Source organism: Protopterus annectens, chromosome 1.part1 (genome assembly GCF_019279795.1).
Source record: "Protopterus annectens isolate FY-2018-M chromosome 1.part1, PAN1.0, whole genome shotgun sequence".
NCBI classification, from domain to species: Eukaryota; Metazoa; Chordata; order Ceratodontiformes; family Protopteridae; genus Protopterus; species Protopterus annectens.
Genome location: NC_056726.1, coordinates 691,686,601 through 691,708,292, shown reverse-complemented (window position 1 = coordinate 691,708,292; position 21,692 = coordinate 691,686,601).

Sequence of the window (21,692 nt, the reverse complement as noted above, 5' to 3'; positions counted from 1 at the left end):
TAATGGTGGCCAATCAGATTACATACACACATAACATAGCTACAGGCAACCTGATGCAGATAGGGTTAGGGCAAACATCCCCCCTGGCTCAGCATCACTATAGGTGGATATGTACTGCACCCACACCCTCCCCTCATCACCAGTGAGTAGGTACATATTGCCTACTGAAAGGCAACAAATGTAAGCATCCATGGGACATCATATCATCACTGTCTGGATCCTACATGAACTCAGGCATGTGCTCCAGCTGCATTACACACTGTAGTCACACCAAACCACAGCACTATACACACACACACACACACACACACACACACACACACACACACACACACACACACACACACCATCCGCATGGAAGATGGCTAATGTCATCCATTTACACAGACCTGAATGAGGAATAATGGATTATGCAAACAACTTGCCCTCGCTACATGGTATATGACTCATCAGGACCAGGAGTGCAATCCAAGCTGATACAGTGCTGATAGGTTACAAGGTTATGCTGTGGTTGTGAGTGGTGGCTACTGGTATGGTTGTGGGTGCTGGCTACTGGTATTCAAGGTACATGTGCAGGTACTGGAGATACTGTTGCCAAATGTATGGGGTTCCGTAATGTGTTTCCATGTTGAATGCAACCTGATAATAGAAGCCATAATACAGAACCATACAGTACCGTTGCACCAAAGCCAGCAACATCAGCAGGAGAGGATCACCCTGTGGAATGACCCTGTCCACAGGGTAAATTAGGTGGGCCAGCACACATGTACATATGAGCAGGTGCGTCATCATGCCACCAACCTCATTCACCATGCCTGGCAAAGGGCTGCTGTCATGGCCAGAGACCCCACAACCACAGGCAGGAGCCCAGCCATGCAGCCCCTACTGACACCAAATGAGGAGTTCCTTGCCAAGCTTGGGCTACCCATCACAGTACAAAACCAGGTACAAAGCCGCACTTGCTGGAGGTAGGTGGCACATACACAATAGACAAGCAGCGTGCAGGTAAGGTCCCAGTGGGAACTAGTAGACTACTGTTTGAGACATACTTGTATATGTATAGTATCTACATTCATGTGCCAGGTCTGATTGCAGTTGTGCATGGGGATTTCTAATGCACAGAAGTGCAAATCTATGGTGAAGGACAGCAAATTGTGTAGTATTGGGTGTTGTACTATAAATGTGCAGACATGCTGCATGCATCCTTTTCCAAGGGTACATGTGAGTCTGTTGACAATACCTCTCTCCAACAACTACATAGGTCACACTGGTCTGCATATGGGACAGCAGCCTGAAGCTGGTGGGTATGGAATTGTTCAGTTGTGCTTTGGCCGTACCCCAGGCATGTGGAGGGCATGCAAGTTGCCATGCACACCACTATAACTAATAGCCATATTGCTTTATGTGCAAGTTTACTTGTGGTGGGCTTAATTGTATTGCATCACAGTGGTCACTACAGGGGCCTATATGAAGAGAATGTAACATTCCTGTAGCATACTTCACAACCTGTCAGCGCAAGACATCTGGACAGACAACAGCAACATGTGTTGGACAAACAGACTAAGTTAGGGACATGTGTGAAACATTACTGATATACAGTGGATATAAAATGTATACACACACATGTTAAGATGCCATTTGTTTCTGAAATATACTGATTGAGACCACAATATGTCAGTCCACACTTCCCAACCTTTAATGTGACCCATGACATGAACAATTCACTTGCACAGCCAAGCATCTGGACTCATGTATTGCACCTACAAGCCTAGACAGGTGTGAGAGTAGCAGACATTGTATCATTATGCTGTTTCAGTCAGGTATGATACTTAATGCTGCCATATGTGTCAGTACACTCACATTGGCCTACTTGGCAACTATATTGCATACATGGGCATTGTTAAAGCAGAGTACTAATAGGTTCCAAACATTTGGATGTTCCAGACACATCTGTACAGAGGACTGGTATGGCCTGTACAATGGTTTCATATGCTGCATGTGAGGCAGATGCCATTACCACACTATATAAGGTAATAGCATTAGGAGGTGGTCACCTGCCATGTATGGCACAAACATCAAAATGGTATCACTCACACAAGGGGCCTATATATAAGAACAAAGTTTTATAACTTCGAACACCATATGGGTGACACCATATGAGGAAAGTTGATAAAAATTGAAACCAAAATAAAAAATGTAAAAATAAAAGAAAAACCTACCTGATCTCTCTAAGCAGGGAGGCAAGCCCCCCTGCACCCCCACACCCTCCGCTACTTAAATATACCAACTCCGAGATCGCACTACATTGAAGTGAAGAGAAGAATTCCTTACAGCAATCTCAGTTCACACTTGTGAGGTTTTAAATATTCAACCATTTGGTGTCGCCCATATGGTGTTTGAATATTTAAAACTTTGTTCTTATAATATAGACCCCCACACAAGATATGATCCACACACACACACACACACACACACACACACACACACACACACACACACACACACACACACACACAGACACACACACACCAGTATTGAGATTAGAACTCCTACCTATCTATTTATGTCTACTATAGTGTTACATAGTTATCAGACACACCAGGGAGCTTACACAATTTCAACTTATTCAAAGGTGAATGACATCAACAGGACTACTAAATTAGGATGAGTATGGTGTTACACAACTCAAAATGTTATAACCTTCACAGTACATGATTTTCACACAAATACTAACCCATATTGAAGTTAGAACTCCTGCCTATCTAGTTATTTGTATTATGGTATTATGCAGGTAGCAGACATGCCACATAGCTTACACAATCTCACCTTCTCCAAAGGTACTTCTAAGGTGAATGACAAAAGGAGTAGTAAAGTAGGGTGGGGAAGTGTAATGGGTGGAGCACAAATCAAAATGGTATAAGCCACACAGTATCCTATTCACACACACACACACACACACACACACACACACACACACACACACACACACACACACACACACACACACACACACACACACACACACACACACACACACACACACACACACACAGACTTGTCTGCATTGTGATCAGAACTCCTGCCTATCTAGTTATTTCTACTATAGTGTTACACAGTTATCAGATGCGCCACAGAGGGTATACAACTTCACTTAGTCCAAAGGTACTTCTAAGGTTAATGGCATCAACAGGACTTCTAAATTGGAGTGAGGGGAAGTGTGGAGGATGGTACACAAGTCTAAAATGGCATAACCCAGACAGTACATGATTCTTTCTCTCTCACACACACACACACACACACACACACACACACACACACACACACACACACACACACACACACACACACACAGTTGCCAGTATTGGGATGAGAGCTTCTGCCTATCTAGTTACGTCTACTATAGTGTTACACAGTTACTGCACACACTACAGAGCTTACTGGACTTAAAATTGGCTAAAGGTGCTGATAACTGCATAGCTGAGGTATACACACACATGTTAGGATACCATTTATTTGTGAAATATACTGATTGAGACCACAATATGTCAGTTCGCACCTTTCCCAACCTTTAATGTGACCCATGACATGAACAATTCACTTGCAAAACCAAGCATCTGGACTCATGTATTGCACCTACAAGCCTAGACAAGTGTGAGGGTAGCATACATTGTATCAGTATGCTGTTTCAGTCAGGTATGATACTTAATGCTGCCATATGCATCAGTACACTCACTGTGGTCTACTTGGCAACTATATTGCATACATGGGTATTGTTAAAGCAGACAGAGCACTAATAGGTTCCAAACATTTGGATGTTCCAGACACATCTGTACAGAGGATTGGTATGGTCTGTACAATGGTTTCATATGCTGCATGTGAGGCAGATGCCATTACCACACTATATAAAGTAATAGCATCAGGAGGTGGTCACCTGCCATGTATGGCACACGCATCAAAATGGCATCACCCACACAAGGGGTCTATATATAAGAACAAAGTTTTATAACTTCAAACATCATATGGGTGACACCATATGAATGAAGCTGTAAAACAACAAAAACAAAATAAAAAATGTAAAAATAAAAGAAAAACCTACCTGATCTCTCTAAGCAGGGAGGCAAGCCCCTCGACACCCCCCACACCCTCTGCTACTTAAATATACCAACTTCGAGATCGCACTACGTTGAAGTGAAGGGAAGAATTCCCTGCAGTAATCTCAGTTTACATTTGTGAGGTTTTAAATATTCGACCATTTGGTGTCGCCCATATGGTGTTTGAATATTTAAAACTTTGTTCTTATAATATAGACCCCCACACAAGATATGACCCCCCCACACACACACACACACACACACACACACACACACACACACACACACACACACACACACACACACACCAGTATTGAGATTAGAACTCCTACCTATCAATTTATGTCTATTATAGTGTTACGTAGTTATCAGACACACCACGGAACTTATACAATTTCAACTTATCCAAAGGTACTTGTAAGGTGAATGCCATCAACAGGACTACTAAATTAGGATGAATATGGTGTTACACAACTCATAATGTTATAACCTTCACAGTACATGATTTTCACACAAACACTTACTCATATTGAAGTTAGAACTCCATCCTATCTAGTTATTTGTATTATGGTATTATGCAGTTAGCAGACACACCACACAGCTTACACAATCTCACCTTCTCCAATGGTACTTCTAAGGTGAATGACAAAAGCAGTAGTAAAGTAGGGTGGGGAAAGTGTAATGGGTGGAACACAAATCAAAATGGTATAAGGCACACAGTATCTGATTCACACACACACACACACACACACACACACACACACACACACACACACACACACACACACACACACACACACACACACACACACACACACACATACACACACACACAGTTGCCAGTATTGGGATGAGAGCTCCTGCCTATCTAGTTATGTCTACTATAGTGTTACACAGTTACTGCACACACTACAGAGCTCACTGGACTTACAATTGGCTAAAGGTGCTGATAACTGCACAGTTGAGGTAAAGTATTACAGGTGGCAGGAAGTCTGCCTTCAGTTTTTACCATACATCTTGCTAGTTCTTTCTGTCTTGCACTTCAGATAGCATTATAGCTTTGCACTTCAATAATTATTGTATCAGTAACTTCATCACACCTGGGAGCCATCAGCAGTACTCGTTCTTCATGGAATTAGCCCCAGTGCATACTACTTATGACCACCCCTCCTGGCATAATTGAAGTGCGGTGTTTTGTGCTTTCACCCATTACCATGGTGCACTTGTCCATTCTGAGGCACTGTTGCAACTGCCTCATGTACACAGACAACTGTCTCCTCTAAACTCCAAACACTCAGACCAGTGAAAGTTACCCCTATATCACCAAATGTGGAAATATGCACTCTCAGGCAAAGACTGGACTAGCTGGTCAAGAGAATGAGATTGATACCTGCACAACACCATGTGGACAACACAGCTCACCACAACTCCCACTATGACAGCCCTGACATACACTGAAAAGCCATATACCCACCTTCACAGAGGCACTCAGTGGACATTTACACAAACAGCACAGACCAGCAAGACAGACACCCACTCAGATACCATGACATAGCACATGCCAAAGGACACATATGTCACCTACACAGTGTGCCCCTCAACCTAAGCTCCTAAGGCTGACCACCTTGCGCAATACGGTGATCATGGGTTACTCAGTACTGGGCCACACAGATGTCCCACTCACAATGTTGATTATGGAGAAGGTAACAGCCAACTCTCAATCATGTGCCAGCATCCAACATGATACACCCAGTCAGGCCACTCCTCAACAGCTACACGTATCACTCTGTCATCATCCACGTGGATGTGAATGACCTGAGACACACCTCCCTGGGCTACATGACAAGAGACATGGTTGAACACTCAGATTATGTGGTCCAAGCAGGTGTGACAGTTGCCCTGAGCAGTATACTGCCATCCCTCAGAATGATGGTGCAGTATTATCAATGGATAATTGACTGCAGCATTGGCTTACATGTTGTGTGTCATTCTCAGGGGATCCAGTACCTCTCTGCTTGAGATAATATGATTGGAAGACCTCAATGCCTTTCCAGAGATGTCCTAAATCTGTCAGCCCTGGGTTTCCAGGTACAGGGTAAGTGTCTCGCCACCCCTATAGTGCCTTATTAGGCAGTGTTCCAAATCAAATTACCACCATAGCAGCTAGACATGCATGCAATCTGAGGTTCATGCTGCTCAACAGTAGACATCTAACTGGCAAGATGCAGTCACTCAAAGCACTCCTCAGAGTGGAGGACATTGACAGTTGTGCTGTAATGGAGAGGTGGTTCACAGCAGCAAACAGCAGCCCTGCACTAACAGGCTATGATGCATTCCACATCTGTCAGCGCCAAAATGTGGACCACATCTCCACAGGTGGTGTTGTTTCCATATCCATAATGGATATTCACAGATCCAGACTAGTATCCCAGCATAATGCAATGGAGGTACTTCCTGTAAAACTGACTTTGGGGAATAGTGCAATCCACACCATAGCCTGCTATTGGTCTCAGCTTTGTCCCTAGACTGTCAATGCTCATTCCTCAACACCCTGGCATCTATGAAGGTCCAACCCAAGACTGACATAGTAGGAGACTTCAACTGCACCTCCATCACCTGGGGAAAGTAGTCAAGCACCAGTTAATTGGCTCAACTCTTCATGGAATTCATCAGTTCCAATGGCCTAAACCAGCTCATACTGACCTCCAGTTGAGAATGCAACTACATGGACCTGTTTTGATTACTTACATATAGAACTGTTGCTCGACCACAGTTGATAATCCCCACCTGGTCTGATCCAAACATGACGTAATCAACATGGAGCTGAACATTCACTCACACCCCCACAAAGGTAGCCACCTTGAAAAACCTCTCCAGTGCTGACATTGGAGTAATAAAAGCAGAGTTGGTTGGCTTCACTGCACCCATGCCAATGGAAAATAGTTGCATGACTGTCGCATCATACACATATGCACTGCACAAACTTGTATATGGATGCATGGTACTAGCCATAGCCAACAGAATACAGACACTGTTCTCCAAACACTGGAAGCCATTGTGATGGTCTCCTGCCATTACTATAGTGTACAACAGAAGGAAGGCACTGCTGCAGAAAATGGTGGTGTCCCAAGACTGGTGAACCCCCTTATTAGCCTCAAACACAACTTGAGATCCCCTCATGGAATCATCTACAGACAGCTATGAAGGCAGATTTGCAACAGACACTGATGACAATCACAAATACCTTTGATAGTTATATCAACAACCTCCACAGTAATAACCACAGGTGCTATGAGTTACTGCACAATGCTGATTCCTGTCCAGACACAACAGATATTGGCCATAGTCTTGCCAACACAGTAAATGCCAGACTTACCCCTCTCTCCACCCCAAGGGGACAATCACAATGGCAGATGAATGTCAGGCACCCAGCATTACTGCAGGCCAGGTTAGACCTGCATTGTCCACAGGCAAGTATACAGCTTCCATGGGACACAAACATATCCGTGGCTGTGTTATACATGACATACAGGGAGACCTGGCACTACATCTGTGTGCTCTGGTCAGTCACAACCTCAGCTCAGGCTTTGGCCTTCAAAAATGGCACACTGCTACAGTCATCCCTCTCCATAAAGGGGGTAGCATCTACAGACCCTGGGGATTATTGTGCCCTTAGCCTGACAAGTCTACTATGTACAGGAATGGGCACATCATCAGGGACCTGATTGACCAAGATATGGGTGATCTCCTAACTCTGGACCTCACACAGTTTGGCTTTGTGAATGGAAGATCATGCCTGCTCAACTTGGTTGACTTTTTGAGACAGTCACCAAGGCCATTGATGAGGGAAAGGCAGTCCATACAGCCTACCTCGACCTGGCAAAGGCCTTCACACAATACCCCACTCAGGTATCATCGAAAAACTCATCAGCTTGAATGTAAACCCATACATCACAAGATGGGTTGCAAACTGGCTAAGTGACAGAACCCATAGGGTCAGAGTTGCTGGAGCCATGTCAGACTCAAAGCCTGTCACAAGTGGTGTCCCACAGGGCTCAGTCCTGGGTCCACTCTTGTTCGGCATCTACTTTTCTGAAGTACAAGCAAACACAGGAGGTTATGAGCTGACAAAGTTTGCAGATGACTGCAAACTGGGAGCCATAGTCGAAAACACATCTGACACAGATATCCTTCAGAAGGGCCTCACAGAAATGGATAACTGGTGCCAGAGCCATGGCCTAAAGTTAAACGCCAAGAAATGCATAGTCATACCTTCGGGAAAAACAAGGTTACCCCTAGCTACCATATAGGTGGCAATCCACTGAGCACAGAAGAAGTCATCAGGGATCTGGGGACCCAGGTTGACAGTAGCCTTTCATTTGACACTCATGTTGCTAAAGTAGTTAGGAAAACCTTCTACATTGCCCACCTGATCATGAAGGGATTCACATCTAGATCAAGGGAGGTCATCGTCCCCCTGTACTCATCACTCATTAGACCTATGATTGAGTACAATGCCCCATTCCGAATGTATCTGACCCGACACCTGCAGCAGCTGGAAAGGCCCCAAAAGTTCCTCACCAAAAGGATAAAGGGTCTCAAAAATATGTCTTATGCTGCCCGACTGAAAGAACTCCAGCTCTATTCAGTCTCATACCGCTTGCTCAGAGGTGACCTGTGCCTGACATATAAGGCCATGTCAAACCCAGATTTGATGAATATGCTTCACCTCAAAAAAATCTAGATCCCTCAGAACCACAAGGGTGGGAGACTTAAACCTTGACACGGTTATTAATAGAATGTGCTGGAGGGACAAATTCATCACCCAAAGACTCCCTATGCTGTGGAACAAAATCCCGGTACATGTGAGGCAAAGCACCTCGCTGGCCTTGTTCAAGAGGAATCTTGACCAATGGATGGGAGATCGCAGATATACCCCAGGGATTACTTCAGTGTCACTGCTTGACAGAGGCATAGCAAAATAATAGGCATAGTTTTATTCAAACTAAAGGGGTGGCAAAAGCCACATAACTATGGGTTAGGCTTATAAATGCCCTTGGGCAGATAGCCTAGTATGAACCTATGAACCTATGAACCAGTGCTGACATTGGAGTAATAAAAGCAGGGTTGGATGGCTTCACTGCACCCATGCCAATGGAAAATAGCTGCATGACTGTCACATCATACACATATGCACTGCACAAACTTGTATATGGATGCATGGTACTAGCCATAGCCAACAGAATACAGACACTGTTCTCCAAACACTGGAAGCCATTGTGATGGTCTCCTGCCATTACTATAGTGTACAACAGAAGGAAGACACTGCTGCAGAAAATGGTGGTGTCCCAAGACTGGTGAACCCCCTTATTAGCCTCAAACACAACTTGAGATCCCTCATGGAATCATCTACAGACAGCTATGAAGGCAGATTTGCAGCAGACACTGATGACAATCACAAATACCTTTGATAGTTATATCAACAACCTCCTCAGTAATAACCACAGGTGCTATGAGTTACTGCACAATGCTGATTCCTGTCCAGACACAACAGATATTGGCCATAGTCTTGCCAACACAGTCAATGCCAGACTTACCCCTCTCTCCACCCCAAGGGGACAATCACAATGGCAGATGAATGTCAGGCACCCAGCATTATTGCAGGCCAGGTTAGACCTGCATTGTCCACAGGCAAGTATACAGCTTCCATGGGACACAAACATATCCGTGGCTGTGTTATACATGACATACAGGGAGACCTGGCACTACATCTGTGTGCTCTGGTCAGTCACAACCTTAGCTCAGGCTTTGGCCTTCAAAAATGGCACACTGCTACAGTCATCCCTCTCCATAAAGGGGGTAGCATCTACAGACCCTGGGGATTATTGTGCCCTTAGCCTGACAAGTCTACTATGTACAGGTATGGGCACATCGTCAGGGACCTGATTGACCAAGATATGGGTGATCTCCTAACTCTGGACCTCACACAGTTTGGCTTTGGGAATGGCAGATCATGCCTGCTCAACTTGGTTGACATCTTTGAGTGAGTCACCAGGGCTGTGTATGACAGTAAGGCACTGCAAACAGCCTACCTCAATTTGGCCAAGGCTTCTGATACCATTTCTCAGTCAGGGATTATTGGTAATCCCAACAAACTAGGCATCAATCCCTATATCAGTGGGTGTTTTGCAAATTGGTTCACAGAACACACAGTGTAACAGTAGCAAACTCCAAGTCAGACTGGCAAGCAGTCATGAGTGGAGTCCCACAGGGATCAGTACTGGATAGTATCCTGTCCCGTATCTACTTCTCAGGAGTCCAGCCCAACACAGAGGAACTCTAGCTAACCAAGTTCATAGAGGACTGCAAGCTGGGAGCTATCATGAACTCCACAAGTGATGCAGACATCCTACAGAAATGCCTCACTGAGACCAATGAGTGGTGCGGAAACCATGGACAGAAGCTTAACATCACAAAATGCATCATCATCCCCTTTGGTAAAACACTCAGGTCGCAGGACGTTCCACATCAATGGGAGCCCAATGAACACTGTAGGCATTATAAGAGATCTGGGGACACAGATTGACAGCAACTTCTCCTTCAAGCACCACATTGCCACTGTGGTCAGGAAGTCCTTCTATATGGCACATTGCACTACCAAGGGTTTTGCATCCAGGAAGACAGAAGTAATGATCTTTTCTACTATTCCCTCATTATACCACTCTCCAAGTATTATGGCCCATTTGTCATGTACCTCACTAGATATCTGCGACAGCTGGAGAAGCCACAGAAGCACTTCACAAAGGGGTTCCTAGGCATTAAACACACATCCTACAAAACCATGTCTGACCCAGCTGGTTTAGAAATGCTACATATAAATCCATCCACACCACACACTGTAGAGACCTCTACCTCAGTACCACAATCACCACAACATGCTGGTGGGACAGGACCCTCACCAAAAGACTGCATATGCCCTGGAATATACTTCCCATACATGTCATGCAGAGCACCTAGCTAACCCTGTTCCAGAGAAATCTTGATGAGTAGATGGGTAATAGTTCAACCCAATGATCACTGCAGTAGCTATTCTTGATACAGTCACTGGGACGTAACATTGGGTGGCACAATGGCAGGGCCCTTCTATGTGCTAGGCTTGTTAAGGCTCCTGGGCCATTAACTACTACACACTTGTGAACGTATAAAGGGAATGACATCAGCAGGACTGATAAAGTAGTGCAGTGGGTGTTTAACCTATCAAAACACTTTGCCCTACAAACAGGCACACATACACACTTGCCAGATGTGAGAGTAGAACCTATATCTAACTAGGGATTTGTACCATACTTTTACATAGTTACCACACACGCTACAGAGCTTACTGGGTTAAGTGCTGGCAAAAGGTGATGATATGGGGAATGACATTAGCAGGACTGATAAAGTAGGGCAGTGGATGGGAACTGTATCAAAATACTTCTTCTTACAAATATACACATCCACATTTGCTGGATACAAGAGTAGAACCCCTGCCAAACTAGCCATTTGTACTATAGTGTTAAGCATTTATCACACACACCACTGAACGTACAGGGCTGACACCTGGCCAAGGTTGCTGATAAGGGACTGACATCATCTGGACTGATAAGGTGGGGCACTGTGAAGTGTCATGGGTGGGAATGGCATAAAACTGTTTCAGCTATAAACAAACACACAACTCCCACAAATTTACACACACACACACACACACACACACACACACACACACACACACACACACACACTTCTCCGTTTGCCAAAACAGAGATTAGAACTGTTACCTAACTAGTTATTTGTATTATCATGTTATGTAGTTATCGCACATGCCACAGGGTGTATGGGGCTGAAGCATGATGGAAGGCACTTCTATGATGACTGATATCTCCAGGACTGCTAAAGTAGGGAAATGGGAGGTGTATTGGGTTTGAATGGACCCAAATATTTTTCATTGTGAGCACACACACACACACACACACACACACACACACACACACACACACACACACACACACACACACACACACACACACACACACACACACACACACACACACACACACACACACACACACACACTTCTCCGTTTGTCAAAACAGAGATTAGAACTGTTACCTAACTAGTTATTTGTATTATCATGTTATGTAGTTATCTCACATGCCACAGGGTGTATGGGGCTGAAGCATGATGGAAGGCATTTCTGTGATGACTGATATCTCCAGGACTGCTAAAGTAGGGAAAGGGGAGGTGTATTGGGTTTGAATGGACCCAAATACTTTTCTTTGTGAGCACACACACACACACACACACACACACACACACACACACACACACACACACACACACACACACACACACACTTTTATATTTGCCAGGACTGAGATTAGATCTCCTACCTAACTAATTATTTGTACTATCATGTTATGCAGTTATCACATGTGCCACAGAGTTTATGGGGGCTGAGGCCTGACGGACGGCACTTCTAAGATGACTGATATCTACAGGACTGTTAAAATAGGGAAAGGGGAGGTGTACTGGGTTTTACACACAAACACACACACTTTTACATTTCCCAGGACTGAGAATTGAACTTCTACCTAACTAGCTGTTTGTATTATAGTGTTATGCAGTTATTGCACATGCCACAGAGCTTATGGGGCTAAGCCTAACAAAAGTTACTTATATGGTGACAGATATCTGCAGAACTGCTAAGGTGGGGCAATGGAAAGTGCACTGGGTGGGAAAGGCCTGTTCATTCCTAGAGCCTACTGACATTTCTCTAAGCTAAGCCTAACAAAAGTGACATCTATGGTGACAGACATCTTCAGGACTGCTAAGGTGGGGCAATGGAAAGTGCACTGGGTGGGGAAGGCCTGTTCATTCCTGGAGCCTACTGACATTTCTCTAAGTGTATGAGCATGCCCAGTGTGTCCTTCTATAGTACATGTGGGACTCCATTCCAAGAATTGTATGCCAATCCAGTTTGTTTTGTGTTATGCCCATACCTCTCAACCTGTTGGTGCAGGATCTCTGGAGATAGCCTATCAAAATGTGAGGGCAATGGGCCATACAATGATTCTGACAATTTCTCTCAGTAATGTATACATTGTAAGGGTTGCAGGGCTAATTTTAGCAGACATCTGTCCTATATGCAATTTGACACTGTCATGTACTGTTTTAGTACCTGGTGACATACCTCATCAGATCATCACAGTGATTTACCAGAGGAATACAGGACGGATGATGCACACACAAGGTTTATGGACCAAATGCTATGCATTCTTGCACTATCCAGCCTGTTGATGAGTGTGCCTACAAGCAATTGACTGCTGGTGCTGTGGAAATGGTCCAGCACCCTGGTGATATATTACAATAGTGGAATCTATGTGCATTTATGTTCTGGCCTGGTCTGATTTTCAGTCTACAGTTGGGTAATATAAGTCAGACAAGATCAGGGTGACAGGCAGACTCCAGATAGAGTTGTAGGAGATAGGATATGTAGGGGGTTGTCCTGGTCAGATATGTTTGCTTATGGCTACCAATACATTGCATGGGACTCTCCTCAATGGTTGACTGCACTTTGAGGGTTGTGTGTGTGTGTGTATGTCAGACTGTTTGACCAGCCTGGAGATGTGTGTTTGTCACACATATATGTATAGTCCACCTCATTTTGTTTGGATGGCCACATGGGGTCAGGATGTTGCACAGGATGAGTAATCAGGGATGGGTGTGTTACTCTTCATGGCTGTGGCCCAGAGTTCTGTGGGTGCAGACATGTAGCCATCTTCCAGGGTTAGGCCTGCCTGCAGTAAGTGCATTCCCATGTTTAAACTCAGAGGCCTGCATGTCAACTGTACAGAGTAACACAGAATGTCCACATCCATAACTCATATATCTTGTTGGTTACCCAAACAAGTGTGGTTTTCCAACAAAATTGTTTTGCAAGTCACTCAGGGATGAAGTCAGATATTACAGACAGTTGACATTGCAGTTTCAGACTTTGTACCCATCAGACTTCCATGCTACTGCAAATCATTCCATCAACTTTATAACATTGTTAGAGCAGTATTTCACATGTGTCCTTCTCTTTGGACCTTCATCACCCCATTATTCATGGCTTTGTCCCAATTTCTGGCTCCCTGAGGCTAGCAGATTTGCTTCTAGCAGTTGTCAGCAAGGCCTTTCTTTGCATTTTGTGGACTGTGTTATGTTGGTGTTATGTACCCCATGACACTCCCTAAAGGGCACTGTGGGTGAGGCATCTGTATTTGCCAGAGGCCTGTAAGACAGGTGTGACAGATGCAGGCCATCTGTAGCAGGGCAGTGCATTCTGATAATCATATGTTCCTAGGCTGCCAGCAGAAGACACCCCTGGGATGGTACCAGTATGTTGACTGTGGGTGTTACTGACAATTGCTTTCTGTTACTATTGTGCCATCACTCTGGGTGACAGCTGGATGCTGCTTAAGTCTAGGAACATGTTACTGCATTTCTATGGGACTTTGGGGGGGTGACATGACTATACATGATACACATCTGCACAGACTGTGCTGATATTTGCTTAACATTTTGGTCCCATGTAGCATAGTGGTGTGCCCTACCTTTCAGACTACAGGCATAACAGTATCAACCACAGGTCAGATTGTTCTGGCATAGACATTTGTAGTTTCAAACATCTTACCTTTCAAAGCCATATTGCCACTGCCAGACCTGCTGTGATATCACTGTGTAAAAGTCTGTGGGTGGGGATTTCATGGATGTAGCCATGGGAGGGGGGGGGGTTGCCAGGCATTTCTGTATGGTTGTCTACAGCTGATCTGCTGTGTGGGATTGGTGGTGGGTATGGGACCCCCACTTTGACATCCATGCATGTGACCTATGAGCCCCCCAGTTATTTGGATCACCACATATACTGGAGTGGTATTTGTCAACTGGGGTGGTACTGCATGGTGTGGGAAGGGCAGTACTGGGGATACACATCCTACTGTCCCACAGAACTGTCAGTTGCCTGCTGCTATCCCAGTTAGCCACCCCATTCCCTTACATACTTGATCAATACCATAGATATGGTAGCAGAATATTCCACCCCATTATTCTAATTTGTTACAGAGACTGGCTTACCTTGTGCCTGCAGCTGTTGTGAGGGTGGTGCTTGAGGGTACAATACACTGCCTATACATGGTCAAATATAGGTGGTGTGATGTTTGGCATCCATTTTTACTGTGTGTGTGAGCCAGACAGAGAGAGATCAGTCCCTGGGGCCCTACAGTGTCAGTGTATGTGCTATGTGTTGCCTCTTTACCAAGGCCAGGGCATACTGGCCACACCTCTGTCTGCCTACAGTGGCAGGCTCAGGATGTTCCTCCTCTGAGTCCCTCTGTGCTTGTGGAGGCCGTAGCAATGGTGGGGGTCTGTGTGGCCCTTCCCTATTTTGTTCCTGCTGCAGCTGTTTCCACAGGACCATATTGTGTAGCATGGCAAATACTATGACCATGTGTGCACATATGGCTGGAGAGTACTGCAAGGCTCCACCGGATATGTCAATACAGTGGAACCATGACTTGGGCATCCCAAACACACATTTTATAATGATCCTGGTTTGTGCGTGTGCCTCATTATGGCATTCTTGTGTGGGTGTGTGTGCATTTCTGATGGGTGTCATCATTCACAGCTCCAGAGCGTACCCACTAAATGGCCATATGGGATGCCCCCCCCCCATCAAACCAGTGATACAGCTGTGAGGAATGCCAGATGTGGGACTTGGGATAGCTTCCAGGGCAACCTGCACACACATTCATGATAATAATCCTGGGCATTGCACATGACCTGACAGTTGGAGTGGAACCCCTTTCAGTTTATGTCGACTCTACCCGGTCACCAGGTGGTGCTTTGATGTGGATGTGTGTGCAGTCTATGGCACACAGTACTTCTGAGTAGTCTGCTACATGGTGGAAGAGATACATATTGCGGGTCCTCTCCTCATGGGTGGTGGGGAATTTAATGTGCTCCTCAGCATGTGGTCACATGGCATCCAGGAACTGGTATAGCATCCTGGAAGCAGATGCCTGTGAGACCCCCATGATATCCCCAGTTGGGCTTTGGAAAGTACCTGTAGCTAGTATTCTTAGAGCTACACATACCTTGGTATCCACTGGGATGGGTTCCCCTCTGTTTGATCTGGATGTGAGGTGAGGCCGGCATAGCTCCACAATTTGCTGCAGTATGTCCCTGTCCACCCTGTAGCACTCTACTATCTCCAGATCATGCAGCCCCTGGTAGGTTACCCAGGGCCTGAACACTCTTCTCCTCCTCCTCCTCCTCCTCCTCATATGTCTGGGGTGGTTGTCAGCATTGTCCTCTTGACCACCCTCAGCCTCTTGCACATACTGATGTATGAGAGCGACAGCAGCCCCTAACATTTTGTTAGTTTTGTCAGGTAAAATTACCCCATCTGTGTACACCGGTGGTGTAGAGTTTTGGGGAAAAAACAGACTGAAAGTTGTTTGCATAATTTATAGTGGTGTGCTGCAGATGCTGCTTGTGTGATTGGCTGAGTATGATAAATTCCACCTGCCAGCTCTATTACTTGTATTTGAGTGCCTCTATTCTGCTAGTTCCCTTTTTTTCTTGTTCCACTTGCCATTTCCTGTAATTTTTTTTTTTTTTGTGGTTTAAATCCTGGTGCACACCTCGCACACCCATTTAGGCAAGGTAAACAAGGCTATACAGCCTCGGACACACACCCTTGCTTACATATACACAGTGCTGCCAATGGGTTCAGGCACCTAGGCAGTGAGACATTTCCCTGTGGTACATTTGACTGGGGACACATGGCTGAAGTGACATTCAGCTACAGAGAAATGTTGCTGTTTGCAAATTCCCTATGGGAAAGAGAAGCACACACTGCCATGCTCACAGCTTTAATAGCAAAATGCATGGTGGCAGAAAAAGTAATGATTGATGTGCTCTGTGTACAGTACATACTTATATAACTACAACATATAGAAGTGTGCTACAGCATGGAGGAAATCCTGCAGGCTACTGTAGTCACATTTATGCTCCAGTATGCGTTTTAGGTAATGTTCCCTAGACACTGTGACGGGGGTAGTGGTCCACACACTCCAATTATAAAGGCACTGCCATTGTTCTCTGCATTTTTATTACCACTAATATGCCCTCTGGCCAGCCTGCTGCTGATGCCTGCCATATTGCCTGCTGTCTCATATTCCCTTGGGGACCATGAACATTGTTTTCTCCCTGTGCATTGGGTTACTAAAGCTGTGGGCATGGCAGTGTATGCTTCTCTTTGCCCACAGGGAATTTGCAAACAGCCATATTTCTCTGCAGCTGAATGCCATTTCAGCCATGTTTCCCCAGTGAAATGTACCACAGGGAAATGTCTTGCTGCCTAGGTGCCTGAATTTGCTGCCAATTCCTGTGGGGAGGGTTTTGTTTGTTTTTGTTTGTTTAATTCCCAGTGCATGCTGTGCAAACCCGTTTAGCTAAGTTAAACAAGGTTTAGCAGAAATGTCCCTTCCTGGATGCAAACACGCTCTTCATTTCATGGTGTAAGATATTACAGCCTCAGATACACTCCCTTACTTAGCTTTGCTTAGCTAAGCACAAGCCCAGCCAACAGAGCTCCAATGTGCTCACAGCAAGCATAACACATCCCTTTTTCATGATAGTTGCTCCTCCTGCCTACACAATCCTGTTCTAGCACGTACACGGTTAGGTGCAGGTTTTAGACTTAGAATATTTTGTGATTCAGTAAATTTCTCCTCATTTGCATACCCCACTGCCTTAGCCCATAGATACTGCACTGACATAGAGCCTTTCCCCCTGACGACCGCTGTCCCCTGGTATTGTTTTGATTGTGCATGCCATTGACTATAATGGCAAAATGCAGATTTTCTTTAAACTTGGGTTTTCGTTTTTTTTTATTTCAAAACTATCATGTTTGCACGCCACTATGCTATGCTTAAACATCTGAGATAGGCCACAAAAAAGTTATCTTATATTAAAATTAAATATTTATTCATGGCAATGGCCATATATTTTGCCATTGGCATGCCTTCCCTGCATCCTGTGGTCAACATATTTGAAAGACTCTGTGAGAAAGAAATAAAGGAGCTTCTAAGTAATAAAGGTCACACCTTTTTTAATTTTGTTTGTGAGGGACAGGGACATTTTGCACCAGATCACATCTGATGTTAATTTCAGGTGTATGAAGACACCCACAATTATTCTGGTCATATGTACAACCTTTTGGCAGACAATGACATTCAGTTTGTAGTTTCATTGAATAAAATCAACATCACTTATAGAGAAATCAAAGTAGCTCTTGATGAGCTACTTTTGTTTAATGATATTTCGCAGGAAATGTATGATTATTTAAAGGTGCCTAATCCAATTGTTCCCAAACATGTCATTCCTAAAATTCACTCTAATATTCATGACCTGCCCTTGAGACCAATCATGGTGGCAAGAGGGTCTGTCATGGAGCCATTGGCCAAGTTTATAGATTTTAAATTAAAAAACATGTTTTCTATATTTCTCCACATTATACGTGATTCTTGGGACTTGCTTGATAAACTTAGTGGCATATATGTAAGTAAAGAGTTTATTTTAGCCACATGTGATGTGCAAAGTTTATTCTCTGTGATCTCCCATGAAGAGGGCTTGTTTTGGTTCAGGGAGATGGTCAATAAGAATGGTCAAGTGTCCACAGGTGATATGGCCTTGATATAGGACTTTATAGAAATTGTCTTGAGCAACAACTTCCTGTCTTTCAATGGTTACTATTTCCAACAGCAGCTTGGTGTTGCTATGGGGGAAGCTTGTGCCCCTGTATTTGTCAATGGGGTCTTACTCAAATGGGAATTGGACACACTTTTTAAAGTACCAACCTTGGGAAATATCTAGGTTATTTTAGATACCTGGATGATCTTTGGTTCATTTGGCAAGACAGTGAGTCACATTTCAGAGACTTTATGGCACAACTGAAAATGACTACTGATTTCTTAAGCTTAACATACTACATTAATGATGAGTGTGCCAGTTTTCTGGACTTGCAACTTTCAAAATCCCGAGAAGAGGGGGGGGTTATTACAAAAATATACAGGAAACCCACCCATTGCAATTCCTTTATTTTAATACCAGTGATCATCCACAGCATCAAAATAAAGGTATTGTTAAAAGCCAACTGAAAAGAGTGTCTAGATTAATCTCTTATTACCAAACTTGTCTTTATGTGTTTGACATTTTGAGAAAAAAAATTTCTTGATCGTGGATAACCCCGGCCCTGTTACAAACACTTCATGAGCAGGTGTGGACAGGTAGATGTGGTCAACATGCTCCCATTATTAGAGCAGGGCTGACAGAGAATAGGAGGACTATCACAACAAGTGGTTCCTCCTATCCCAGTTCATTTTCTTCTGAATTTTCATGGCAAAACAGGATGGTGTTTCATTATACTTTGGACACTAAGGATATTGAGTGAATCATTTGAAAAAATTGGGACTTTTTATGTCACAATGGTAGCAAGACACTGAGAAAGGGGCCCATCTTTGGTTTATAAGAACAAGCCTAATATTAAGAATTTACTGGAGACACCAGTGATGATTCATAAGACGGTCCACCCAATTACAATTAAATGTGGTAGTTACTCACAATGTTGTTACATTGAGACCCAATATATTGGGAAGGTATTCAAGACTATAATGAAGGAATCCAAGGAAGGGAAAAATTTTCCTGTACCTGTGAGCAGGTTGTGTACATAGCCCGATCTGTACAATATTCCATTTTTTTATATTGGTAAAATGAACAATGCATTGAGTAGAAGGATTTATCAACAGAATTATTGTATACAGCATGCAGATTCTACTAATGTGCTTGCTAGGCATTCCATCAATTGTACTAGGTTTCAACATTTTACTTTTTATGTTATTGAACAAGTTAAAATGGGTGCATTTACAGGAGAGTGGGAAAAATAGGTTACTGTATCATGACTTACATTGGCAATTAAAACTCGATGGTACTAGGTGGCCTGGGATTAATGATAATGTTTCTATTATTAGTGAACTTAAGAGATGAGCTTCCATAGTATAATATCTTTAGTGTTGTACCATTTTATGTCACATCACCTGGTAGTTTATTGATGGGATTGGACAATTTTTGCAGCCTTTTAAAGTTGTATTGTGATTGGCTTATTGTGTGGGTGTGTCAGCTACAGTAATATAAAAAAAACTGGTGAAACAAATAAGTAAACTGTTGTCCCATATAGTTTACTAATATTGATTATTCTAAGAAAATATTAAAAAAAGGCAAGACAATCTTATACCTTACCATTAAGCTATTTACTTAGAAAATGCATAATAAGCCTTACTTCCATATCTGGGAAAATATTTGTATATGTCTTTCATATACTCTTTTATGCAATGATGAATGTAGGAGTGAATATTTAGAAAAACAGAAAATGTACATATTTAAAGATAGATTCAGTATTATTGTTAATGACATATAATCGTTAAGTAACATATTATATCTACGCAAGAATTTTACTCAGTTGGATATTGAATTTATTATTTTAACATAAGAAAATGACTAAGCAAATATCTTTAACAATTCATGATTATTTTTATGTTCCCTTTAAGATTAATGTTTAATGGTGCTACACTTAAATTGCTGGTCAACAGAGTAACATTAATAGCTTAGTGCAATCACATTGACGAGACGTTTGTTTACATCTTGGCTCAGTGGTGCCAATGCAAGATGCTATGCACAACCACCAAGTGGGAATAAAACTTATCACATTTATAGCTACACAGCAAATGGAGAGACAGTCATAATGCTTAGTAATATATGCCCTTTTTAAAATAAATGCACATTTTCAAAACATTGCTAATATTCTAGCAGCAATATCATAGTTCCCTAACCTTTAAAAGAAACTGAACTACTGGATGGGATTCAGGAAGAACAACATGTAGTGCATTATGCAATTATTGCTATAGTAAAGAAACGTTTTTGGAAATGAAAGCAGCCTAAAATCTCATCATAGCTAGTAGATTATCTACATTATACATTTAGAAACATCCATATTGTAATTTAGAAGCAATAAAGGCATCTTTTCACATTAATATATAGATAATAGCTCAGTGCTGCAGTTAATTATATTTTAACTCAAATGAAGAGAAACTGAATAAGTCTATGGCCATGATTTTTACATGCAGCACATTTATTCACAAGCACAAAAGTGATATATATATATATATATATATATATATATATATATATATATATATATATATGTGTGTGTGTGTGTGTGTGTGTGTGTGTGTGTGTGTGTGTGTGTGTGTGTGTGTGTGTGATTTTTCCACTACTCTTAAAAAATCCTCATCTCCCTCTTTAATTTTATGAAACACAATTATATAACTTGTACTCAGGTACCCTTCAGTATATTCCCATAGGTCCCTACTGTTGATTAATAAATGTTGAACATGCACTTACCAGTTCTGACATTCAATCTCTTAAATTAAATGATGAAAATCCCATGCTGTTGATGTCCCT